Source organism: Manacus candei, unplaced genomic scaffold (assembly GCF_025592945.1).
Source record: "Manacus candei isolate 608988 ecotype Guabito, Panama unplaced genomic scaffold, ASM2559294v1 h1tg000174l, whole genome shotgun sequence".
Taxonomy (NCBI): domain Eukaryota; kingdom Metazoa; phylum Chordata; class Aves; order Passeriformes; family Pipridae; genus Manacus; species Manacus candei.
Window position 1 is genome coordinate 847618 of NW_026138222.1, and position 12161 is coordinate 859778.

Below are 12161 nucleotides of genomic sequence, written 5' to 3' on the forward strand. Positions count from 1 at the left end.
TATTTTAAAGTGGGTTTTCCCAAACAAAATGGAAACCTGCCCTATTTTAAACGGGACTTTCCCACAATAAAACCGAGACCAAAAAATCCCTTTAAACCAGCTTTTCCCACCCCAATGTCCGGGATCCCACCGTGCCAGGGCCTGCCCACCCTCCCAGCCTGCAATTCCTTCCCAATATCCCATCTAACCCTCTGGCAGTGGGAAGCCATTCCCTGTGTCCTGTCCCTCCATCCCTTGTCCCCAGTCCCTCTCCAGCTCTCCTGGAGCCCTTTAGGCCCTGCCAGGGGCTCTCAGCTCTCCCTGGAGCCTTCTCTTCTCCAGGGGAACCCCCCCAGCTCTCCCAGCCTGGCTCCAAGGCAGAGGGGCTCCAGCCCTCAGAGCATCTCCGTGCCCTCCTCTGGCCTCGCCTCACGTCCTTCCCCTCATTAACCCCCATCTTCTGCGGAGTTCCTCCTCCTCAAGCGAACCTCTGAGGGGGGGGGCGACCTCCCGCGACCTCCCCAAGATGGCGGCGCCCCCTTCACCCCCTCGCCCCCTCCCCAAGATGTCCCCCCCCCCCTCCCTCCCTCCCCCTCATGGCCGCCCCGCCACCCCCCGTCCCTGCCCAAGATGGCGGCGGCGCGGCGCTATGACGCCATACGTCCCGCTCCCCCCCCCTCGCTGTCCCCGGCCTCCTCCGCCGCCGCCGCCGCCGCCGCCGCCGGTGCCCGCCTCCCGCGCTCCGCCACCGCGGCGGCCCGAGGCCGACCGGCGCCGCGCTCGCCCCCCGCTCCGCCCGCCGCGCCGCGCCCGCTCCGTCCCCCCGCGGCCCCGCGGCGCGGGCCCCGCCGCCGCAGCAGCGCAGCCGCTCTGAGGTGAGCGTCCTACCGCGCAATCTCCTCCGGCCCCGGCGCAGCCGCACCAACGGCGGGGCCCCCCGCCGCCCGCTCTCCCCCGCCGGCCTCGGACAACATGGGGCCCGCGGGGCCGGCCCGCGCCGGGGGCGGCGGGGCCGGGGCAGGGGCGAGGCGGGGGGGGGACGAGGGGCGAGGGGCAGGGAGCGGGGCGGCCCCGGCGCCGGCCCGGGCGGGGAAGTTGGGCCGCGGGCGGCGGCGGCGGCGGCGGGGCTGCGCTTCGCCTGCTTTCCCTCATGGTTTCGGGTGTCCCCCCCACCCCCCGGGTTTTGGCGCCTTTTAGCCCTCGCACCCCTGTTGTTGTTTTTTTTTTTAACCCTTTAGCCTTCTTTTATTTTCACCTTCGCACCCCCCCATTTTTTTCCCATTCCTCCCCCTTCTTCTACCCCCCCTTATCCTCATTTTTTTTTACCCCTTGCCCCCCCCCCTTTTTTGCCCCTTTATCGCTCCATTTTCTAATCCCGCTTTTTCCCCCTTTATCCCCCCTTTTTTTCCCATCACCCCCCCGGTTTTTTTCTTCTCCTCCCCCTTTTTTTCCCCTACATCCTCCTTTTTTCACCCCTTCATTCCCCCCTTTTTAGCCCCATCGCCCCCTTCTTCCCCTCTTTGTCACCCCTTTTTTTCCCTTTCTCCCTACTTTTTTTACCTTAACTCCCCCTTTTCTCCCCCTTCACCCTCCTTTTTTTTTGCCCCTTAGTCCCCCTCTTTTTAGCCCAGTTACCCCCCCTTTTTTCCCCTTTATCCCTCCCCTTTTTTTGCCTTCATCTCCCCTTTTTTCCCATTCACCCCCTCTTTTTTCCCCTTCATCCTCCTTTTTTTTCGCCCCTTCATCCTGCCCTTCTTTTTAACTCTTTATCCCCCCCTTTTTCCCCTCAACCTCTCCTTTTTTCCCCTTCATCCTCCTTTTTTTGGCCCCTTCATCCCCCCCTTTTTAGCCTTGTCATCCCCCTTTTTTTTCCTTCCCCTTTATCCCCCCTTTTTTTCCCTTCAACCCCCCCTTTTTTCTCCTTCGTCCTCCTTTTTTTTGCCCCTTCATCCTTCCCTTTTTTTCCCCTTTATTCCTCTTTTTTTTGCTTTCACCCCTCCTTTTTTTTCGTCTTCACCTTCCTTTTTTCCTCCACTTCATCCCCTCTTTCCTTTTCCCTTTCCCCCCAGAATCACAGAGCCAATTAGGTTGAAAAAGATCTCTGAGATCATCAATGAAGTTCCCCTTGGTCCCCCCTTTTATCCCCTTTCTTTTTCCTCCTTCATCCCTTTTTTTCCCCACTTCACCCCCCATTTTTTTTCCTCTTCATCCCCCCTTTTTTTCCCCCCAGAATCACAGAAGCAATTAGGTTGGAAAAGACCTCTCAGTTCATTGAGTCCAACTTTGATGAAGTTTCCCTTCATCTCCCTTTCCCACCTTTTTTTTCCCCTTCATCCCCCTTTTTTTTCCACTTCACCTCCCCTTTTTTTCCCCCCTTTTCACACCCCCTTTTTTTTCCCTCAGAATCACAGAATTAGCTTGGAAAAGACCTCTGAGATCATCGAGCCTAACCTTGATGAAGTTCCCCTTCACTCCTCCTTTTTTTCCCCTCTTCATCCCCTTTTTTTCCCCCTTCACTCCCCTTTTTCTCTCCTCCATCCCCCCTTTTCTCTCTTCCTCATCTCCCCTTTTTTCCTTCTCCTCCCCTCATTTTTCCCCTTCCTTCCTCCTTTTTTTCCCCTTCACCCCCTCATTTTCCCCCTTCATTCCTTCACCCCTGTTTCCCCCCCTTTTTTATTTTTCCCTTTTATTTTCCCTCCCCTGTTTTATTTTCCCCTTTTATTTTCCTCCCCTGGCTGCCCTTTGTGCAGGAGTTGGGGATGGAGTCGAAATGGGTTAATCACTCACCCCCCCTTTAATACACCCAAAAAAGGGCTATAAATTGTGTTTAAAAAAAGGGCTGTGACTGAGTATATATTAATACACCCAAAAAGGGGGTATAAATGTGGCTCAGGACCTTTCCATGGTGAATAATAATTACAGGGCAGAACTAATTGGGCTCCAGACTCTTCCTGCATTTGGGGTTCCTGAGTCTTGGCTTTCCTTCAGCTCCAGGTGATTTTCCCAGCATGGGGAGATGTTTTGCCTCTTCAAGACTTGGATCTGTGCTTTATGTTTTTATTACTGTTTCCTCCTACCCTGGAAGTGTCTCTGTGGTTCCCAGAATTTGGGATTTGTCCCTCAGGAGGGGCTGTGGGGGTTTGGTTTCTGAGCTTTGGTGCTGTTGGGGCGCAGTTTTAAACCCTCTTCCCACGAGGTGAACTCGGGCTTTGCCTCCCCTCCTGCTCCATCCACATCACAATTGCTCCTTAAAAGCTCTTACAGTCAACTTCTAATTCCCTGATTTTGGGGGAAAAGGCAAGAGAGGAGTTGTTAATCTCTTTAATTTAAATTTCCATGGGGGTGGCAAAATGGCTTTTTTTCCCCTGAGGGTGTGACACCTTTGGAAAGCTCAGGGTCACCTCAGTGTTTTCCCAAGGTTTTCATCTTGCACATCCATCCCTGGAAGTCCCCAAGGCCAGGTTGGAACCTGGGCTAGTGGAAGGTGTCCCTGCCCACGGCAGGGGGTGGAACTGGATGATCCTCAAGGTCCCTTCCCACCCACACCATTCCATGATTCTCTTCCAGGTGCAGTGTTGAGTTCAATCCCCTCGTTTCCTGCTGTCATTCCTGCCTGTGTTTGCTGTTTTACAGTGTCTCAGTTGGGGTTTATGGCATTTTGTTGGATCCCAGTTGGTTTTCAGCAGCCTCACATCATTCCTGGGAGCCCTTCTCCTCATCCAGGGCAGGTTTTGTGCAGCTCCCGGAGTTCTTTGGGATTTAGGGAGCGTGTGACCTGGTGGACATTCATGTTGCAGGGGTTGAACATGAAGTTATCCTGAGCCAGGTTTAGCTGTGGATGTGGATGTGCCATCCCAGCCAGGGTGCCCTGTGAGCCAGAACAACAAATCCCCCGATCCCAGATGGAAATGGAGCCATCCTGGAAAAAAAACCAGCTCTAAAAGGGAGAGGTTTTGGTGTGGGTCATGTCAGACAGGCTGCACCTCTCTGTACCTCCATCAGGAAAACGTGGGGGAAAACTTGTTCCTGGAGGATGAATGTGTGGAGAGGGAAGTGTTGGAATCCTCCCTGGAAGTGTCTGAGAGCCACTGGATGAGGGGATGTGGCACTGGAGGACAAGGGTTAGTGGTGACTGAGTCGATGGTTGGTGACCTTGGAGGGCTTTTCCAGCTCTAATTCCATGAGCAAAGGCCACGTTGGCCGTGCTGGGGTTTTTCCTGTCAGTGGGTTGTCTGGATTTCCCTGGACAGGAGCCCCATTCCCGGTGGGCTGCCCCGGTGTCCCCCTGCCCCCGTTGGGATTTCACAACTTCCCTGAGCCTGAACCCTTTCTCCTCAGGGAGTTCCACTCCTGGCAAGCTCAGGCCTGGAAGATTCCAGCCTGGGAAGGAAACTGAGGAATCCCAGGTGGCTGCAGGAGAAGTGGGACCACCCTTAGCGTTTCCAGGCTGCATCATGTCCAAGTTTTCCCATGTCCATGTACAAACTCTGGGAATATTTCCATTACTGCTCCTCCTTTTCCAGCGGAGGGAGATTTCCAGGCACCTTCTGTCTCTTGAAGGCTCTGGGAATTAGGGTTTTGTTTTCCTCTTGAGCTGGAAAATGACCCTCTGGGAAGGCAGCAGAGCACAGTGACTTTGCTGTGCCCCTGGATCCCTTTCACCAGGAAAATGTAATCCAGACTTTTCCACTGAAGAACGTTTCGTGCTGTCAGTAGGGATCGGTTGTTGTTGATGATTTTCAGTGCAGGGAGTGAAATTCAGCCTTGGACTTTTATCTTTCTTAGGCTGCTCCTGAAGTGGCTCCATGGGAGAAAAAAAAACAAAAATCCAGGGAAGATATTTTGTGTTCCTGGTGGCCCAGTGCTTGAGTTAAAGAGGAAAATCATTTAAAAACACTTTTTTTGTGTGTCTGCTAAAACAACTTATGCTGCACAGTGGGCATTTTATTTATATTATATTATAAATATAATAATATAAACCAATCATGTAATATAACAACACAATATAAATATATTATTTTTATTCCTACTGTAGTGGGAAGATGTATTTATCCCTTAATTCAGTGAGTGAATTTCTGTTCCAGTTTTTGCCTGGGAATCCCAACCAGGCAAACAAATCCTGGCAAAACCCCCTCTGGTTTTCAAGGATCGAAACCTTAAAACCCCAAACATCACTTGCATTGTAGGGTTTTGGGGTTTTTTTTTCCCACCTGAAACTTGAGCTTCCACCAGAAATTCCAAACCATTTTCCAACCCCAGGGCTGTAGTGGAGTGTGGGAAAAGGATTTAAGGCCCAGAGTGGTGCAGGATTTGTCCTGGGAGTGGAGGAATCACCATCCAGGCCCCTCCAGCTCTGGGGAGGATCCAGGTGGATTCTGTTCTGTTCCATATTTGTGTCCTGCCCGTTTCTGGTCCTGTTGCTTTTGCTTTTCTCCCAAAAAAAGCTGGTGGGGCTGCTCCAGTTACCAGCTGGACAATCCCGGCGGGAGCGTCGGCCGGAGTCGTTCATCCCCGTTGTTCCCAAGCAGTTGTTGGGAAGAGCCTCCAAGCCCGTTATCCTTCTGGGAATAGCTCAGTTTACAACTGGGAGCAGGCTCTGTGTCCTCAGCAGGAGTGTGAGGCAGAGCTGGGAGAGGGTGGCCGGGTAATCCAGGCTTTGTTCTGGAGATCCCTGTGCTCAGGTTTGTGGGAAGGACTCGGAGGCTGCTCCGGGAAGGAATTGCTTCCATTGCCAGATAGAAAACGGGGAGGTGGAGGCTGAGCTTGGTGGCTCTGAGGACAGGGATGGACATCCCGATGGACACTGGCATCGGAATGCCAAGGAAATGCCGTATTCCTGGGGTTTTCCCTCCTGGAAGGAGGATGGAGCTGTCCAGCCCTTAGGATGGAAGGTGGATTCGTAGCATTGAGGACCCCGGTGTCTCCTTTTCTCCCTGTTTTCCATCCTTTCTCCGAGAGCTTTGGGTGGATAACAGGGATGAAAACAGGGCTTTCCTCGGCCTGGAGCATTGTTTTGGTTGGACATAAGGCAGATGTGGGAATTATTTTACCCGCTGGTGTTGCCTACAAATAATAAATTGCTCAGATCCTACGGGCTGAGGGCGACTCGGAACTTCCTCAGTCCTCTTGTGAAACCCACCTGGAATGCACTGAAAATTCACCTGGAAATTCCCTGCAAACACATAAAGACAAAGCCACATGAAAGTGTATTTTCAACCACAGACCCTGTTTGCTTGTAACCAGTGTGACCAAGGAATCCAGTCCAGAAGGAACCCAGTCCCTCCCACTGTTTATTACATAACCATCTAATTAAAGTAATCAAACAGGGAGGATTGGAGCCTTGGGAAACTTCCCCACAGCCTGGGTCAAAAATACTTGGAAGACCAGGGTCTCCAGGTTTTATTTACGTGGAGATGTGCTGTGGGAATTAATATGGTGTATTTAAACAAAAATAAGTTTGTTTTTGGTGTCAGCCACTGCTTCTGGGCACAGAGAAAATCCTTTAACTCCCCATTTCCCCTTTGAAGGAGAAGGGACTTCAAGGAATGCTGCTCCCTCTCCTCCCTGAAAGGATCTGGTGGATTCAAAGCTCTCATTGGAGTTGCTTTGGGTTGCAAGTTGGGTGATTTTCAGGCCTGTTATTTCTGCACCGTGAGACTTGCCGGTGAATCAGTCAATTGTGTCTCTTGCTCCAGAAGGAATTCCCTGGGATGGCTGGAATACTTCAGCCCTGATAATCAGGAGGGGATGTAGATGGAGGTGGAGGAGAGATGTGACAGACACCCAAAGTCCAAAGTGTAGCAGCAAGTAAAAAATTCCCAGCCCGTTTTCAGCGGATCAAACACGTGGCCGTGCCTCCAGGAGCTCTGAGAACCTGGAATTTCCCAGGAGTTTGCATAATGTGCTGGGTGTTCCGAGCTGGAAAAGCCCCTCTTGAGTAAGGAGTTGAGGTGGGTCGGGGCTGGAATTCCAGCCTGGCTCATTTTGGGATGTTCTCCCTGGGTTTGGGTCTGTGAACGGGGCAGGACACGGAGAGAACTGGGGTCTGTTGGGCAGGACCTGTGAGTCCTGGAGAGGAGAGTGTTCCACCCAGCATTTCCCCCTTGTGCAGCTGCTGCAGGATGTGGGGGACTCACAGCCACAGATCTCTGCTCAGGGGCTGGACAGGGACCTTTTTTTTTTTCCCCTCAGAAAACACCAATTTTGGAGGTGTGGGATCTCCTCCCTGCCCCGGAGCTGGGTTTGCAGAGTGACACCTTCCCTGGTCAGGGGCACAGAACAGCCATGGGATCATGGAATGGTTTGGGTGGGAAGGGCCCATCCAGTGCCACCCCTGCCATGGGCAGGGACACCTCCCACTAGCCCAGGTTGATCCAACCTGGCCTTGGACACTTCCAGGGATCCAGGGGCAGCCACAGCTTCTCTGGGAAATCCATTCCAGCCCCTCCCCACCCTCCCAGCCAGCAATTCCTTCCCAATATCCCACCTAACCCTGCCCTCTGGCACTGGGAAGCCATTCCCTGTGTCCTGTCCCTCCAGGCCTTGTCCCCAGTCCCTCTCCAGCTCTCCTGGAGCCCCTTTAGGCCCTGCCAGGGGCTCTCAGCTCTCCCTGGAGCCTTCCCTTCTCCAGGGGAACCCCCCCAGCTCTCCCAGCCTGGCTCCAGAGCAGAGGGGCTCCAGCCCTGGCAGCAGCTCTGGGGCCTCCTCTGGATTCACTCCAGCAGCTCCACATCCTCCTGCTCCTTAGCTCCCAGTGGATTTTCTGGGGAGTTTTTCCTCCTCAAGTCCCACCTCGTGCAGGACAAGCAGACAAGGTGTTCCTGAACCCCTGGAAGCTGTTGGAGGCAGCCTGTCCTTTCCCTTTTTCCCAGTTCCAGGTGCTGAGGGGAGGAAATATCCCATTTTTCTGGCACTGAACAAGCCTCCCTGTGCTCTGTCACCTCAGGTACCCCGAAGGGCCTTGCAGGGAAGGAGAATCCCCAAATTCTTCCCTGTGTGAGCACAGATGGATTAGTTCATGCCAGGGGTGTGCTGGAATTCTGGGAATGCCCAATCCCTCTGAAACAGCTCTAGGGGAAAAAAAAAACCATACAAACTTAGGTAGAATAATACCTTGAAAACAAACATTATCAGAGTGTATTATGTTCAGATGATTTAACTTTTATAATTCTTTTTGAAGGCAAAAATTACCTGAGTTTTTAATAGTTTTGTTTGACCACAGCATAGAGGCTTCAGCATCCTTTATATACTCCATATATATATATCTGTATATAGATATATTCTAGGTTATATATCTAGTATATATATGTATTTATTATATAGAGTTGATATATATATGCTTGATATATATAGTGTATATATATATAATATATTAGATGATGGGAGCAATTGTTGCTTTGAGGATTTAGGAGTTGTTGGGGTGTTTTGGCTTTTTTTTCCCAACAAATCTGGGGTTTCTGAGGCCCTGGGTTGCTGTTGGTGCCCCAAGGGGGCACGTCCCGGGGCATGGCTCACCTGTGTTGGGTCCTGTTTGCCCAGGGGATGGTTGGGAAGGGTCTGGAAGCAGCTTTTGGGGTGTGCTGAGGTTCCTCACAGCCCCAGGGAGGCACTGGAACACCTGCCAGGTGGTCTTTTCCCCCCAGGGAGGCACTGGAACACCTGCCAGGTGGTCTTTTCCCCCCAGGGAGGCACTGGAACACCTGCCAGGTGGTCTTTTCCCCCCAGGGAGGCACTGGAACACCTGCCAAGTGGTCTTTTCCCCCCACTGCTGTGCCTGCAGAGTGGAATCCCGAGGTGGAGGGAACTGGTCCGACTGGGAGTGCAGCTCCAAAGGGCCCTAAATGGGGGCAGGAGGAGGGTGTTGCCTGAGCTGCTGGCTGGGGAGTGGAGGTGCCAACGGATTGAAAGGGTGCAAGGACAAAACTGCAGCAGGACAGGGGGGTTTTGTTTCAGTTTTGAGCTCTGGGGCAGCTCATCAGTGCCAGGTTGGTTACCTGGGACCTTCTGCACGCACAGGTTGGACCTTGCTGAGGTGGCACCAGCCCACCAAAACCAGCTCCAGTCATACTGGTGTGGTTCACTGTGGCTTTAGGATCATCCCTGTCGTGTCCTTGATCTCCCTGAAGGCTGCCCCAGGGACAGAACACCGGGAAGGGCTGGCCAGGCTGCTCCTTGGGTGGAAGGTTGATGATTAAACGTGGCTGGGACTGTGTTGTGGGGTTTTATCCTGTGCTGACCATTGTTGAGTTAATGCCACGTGAGGACCAAGTCATCTTAGTGGGGATTTTGGGCACCTCAGTATAAAAAAAAAATAGATCTAAAGCTGTTAGAGAGGGGACACAGGGATGAGGAAGGGTCTGGAGGGGCCAAGCAAGGAGCAGCTGAGGGCACTTGGTTTGTTCAGATGGAGAGGAGGAGACTGAGGGGAGACTCATGGGGACCTGCAGCTCCCATCTCTGCTCCCTGTGACAGGGACAGGGCCCAGGGAAGGGCTGGAGCTGTGTCAGGGCAGGCTCAGGTTGGATCTCAGCAAAAGGTTCTTCCCCCAGAGGGTGGTTGGCACTGCCCAGGCTCCCCAGGGCAGTGGGCACGGCCCCAAGGCTGCCAGAGCTCCAGGAGGGTTTGGACAACACTCTCAGGGACAGGGGGGGGATTGTTGGGGTGTCTGGGCAGGGCCAGGGGTTGGATCAATGATTCTTGTGGGTCCCTCCCAGCTCAGGATATCCTCTAATTCTGTGATCTCACCTGTGCCAGACACCGGGGCTGTCCTGACACTTCACACCCCCGAGTGTTGTTGGGCTGAGAGCACAGTGTCCCATCCCCTCCCTCCTGCTCCAGCCCCTCCACACAGCACACCTCCACACCCTGTTTTTCTGTGGTCGTCCAGCATAACCTCTAATCCTCTCTCTCAATAAAAGAGGATTAAAAGAGGGAACATTTGCACCTCGTCCTTCCCGCAGTAATCTGGTGGTGTGGAGCCAGGGCTGTGCCTTCCTGCCACGCCAGGAATGCTGTGAGCCAGCAGCACGGGGTGCTTGTTGGGTTAGGAATTCTTAAAAGACCACTTTGCCTGTTAATTAAAAAAGCTCAATCGACTAAAGATGAGTAAGTCGCTTAATTAAAGCGACGTTAGAACGGCTCCTGGGCTGTGCAGGTGGAAGGAAAAGGGTTTGGAGTGGGGATTTCTGGGTGGTCCTTTAGGGTGACAGAGTATTACCTTGGAGAATGGCATTTGTCATGTGTTGTGTTTCTCCTAAATTTGTGTCCAGCTGTACATCCTGCAAAAAAAATGGTAGGGAAGACAGTTGTGGCCCAGGTGTTACTGGTGGATCCTGGGAGAGTGAGCTCTGCCTCATGTGAGCCCTGCAGAGCCCAGGGGGAAGCACAGGAATGTTCAATGGGAATTCCAGCCCGGGCTTTATGATTTTATGGTGTAGTTTGACCTCCAGTTTTGGGTTACACTCGACTGGAATAGGCTGGGATGTGGTGGTTGCTCTTCCCGTGGTTTTCCTTGCGCTAAATGTGTCCTTTTTCCATGGTGTCTCCATGGTTGGTTCCCCACTGTGGTGTTACTTGTTGGAGCCAAAGCTTGAGAAGAGTCTTCAGGGAGGCTCAGAACCCACCTCATCCTTGTGTTCACCCTGTAGTTTCCTGATGGAAAATATTTTCCATATTTGGTGCTAAATATGGGAAATTAAGCTGCCCAAAGGACCCATTTCAGGGTCAGGAAACGGGGCCCTGTCACACCACCCAACGGTGGCTTTTGGCAGCAAACAGGAGGTTTTCTGCCTGACAAATATCTCTGAAACCCCATTTGTTCCTTTTCCAGGAAGGTTTCCCCGCAGTGGGATGTGTTTGCTCCTTGGTGCAAGATCCTGATAAACAGAAGGGATTTTGGGATTGCTCTCCACAGTCCATTTGAGTTGAGGTCTTTCCGTGCTGACACTGGGGGGGTGGGGGTTGATTTTTCCCCGTCCTAATTAAGAGGATCGTTACCCTCCTTTTGTGCCACGGGAGGACGCTGTGGAACAGGAGCTGGTTCCTGTTGTTCCTCTGAGTGCCCGAGTCACCACATCTCTGTGACACACGAAATTAGATGTTCACTTCAGCCTTCACAGCAGGGCTGCAAACTGCTCTCTTAACTCTCACCTTTGTCACCTTTTCCAGGAGTCGATGTCTGTGCTCCTGGAAAGCCAGTCCTGTCCAGTTTCCAGAGGGGCAGATGTTTCACTAGGAAAAAAAAAAGCCTTTTTTTTTATCAGACCGAGGTGTGGGCCTCAAAATCCTCTCCATGAGCAAGGGAAGACTTTTTCCGCAGATATGGAAAAATAAGATTTTCGGGGGGGGTTAATGAGCATTTTAAATGAGTCGTGGTAGTGACTGAGATATTAATCAATCAAGGGGTTTGCTTATCAAACCTGCAGTGGTAATTCCCTCTAGGGAATCTGCCCTTTTTCCTCTAAAACCCGTGCCCCTGCCTCCTTTTAAAATGGCTTAAACCACCAAAGAAGCCGTTCCAATTATTCTCATATTTATTGCTAATCTGAACAGGTGAATGAGGTGTTGGATGAGTTAGTAAAAATGGTTTATTGTGATTTATTATCATAATTTAACATTCCAGCAGATAAGTGCTCACCTCCACGTTCAGTCTGTGTCTTGTGCAGCCCCTGAACTAAACCCACTTCAGAGGGGTGAAGGTCACAGATAATGCCAGGCCTGTCTGTGTGAGGGGGGTTCTCCACTCGTGCTGCTGGTCCTCATCATTTTAAGCATGGACTTTTTATTTTGGGCCCATTAAAGCCCCCATTAAACCCCTGGTGGTGGCAGAGGACGGTGTCCGTGCTGGGATGACCCACCCACGTGGGGTTTATGGCTCGAGTTATGAATTGTCACCTTCAAATCTCGGTCCCTGTTGTTTTAGTGTCGAGTTTGTGGGGTTTGTGTTCAGTTTGTGTCGTTTGCTGCTGGTTTGGGGTGGTGCAGCTCAGCTGTCCCAGCTCCTCCTGCCTCCGGAGCTGCTCCAGCGGTGGTGGCTGACAGGACATCAGAGGGACCTCTGGCACAGTTGTGAGGCAGCTGCCCTGTGTCAGGACAGGCACTTTATCCTCTTTTTTTTTTTTCCTTTTTTTAAAAGCACTTTGTCTTTAAAAATACTTCTGGCTGTGATCCAAGGCTTCTGGACC

At 52.2% G+C, this 12161-nt stretch overlaps 1 protein-coding gene across 5 annotated transcripts in view; it reads left to right on the forward strand.

Annotated features, from left to right (window-relative positions):
- Positions 1–753: 753 nt before the first annotated feature.
- Positions 754–12161, forward strand: part of NRF1 (nuclear respiratory factor 1) — a 62933-nt gene continuing 51525 nt past the window's right edge. For all 5 annotated transcript variants that reach the window (XR_007900998.1, XR_007900999.1, XM_051773713.1 and 2 more), the window contains exon 1: positions 754–854. The gene's annotated coding sequence lies outside the window, so the exon portion shown is untranslated. The remainder of the gene's footprint in view (positions 855–12161) is intronic.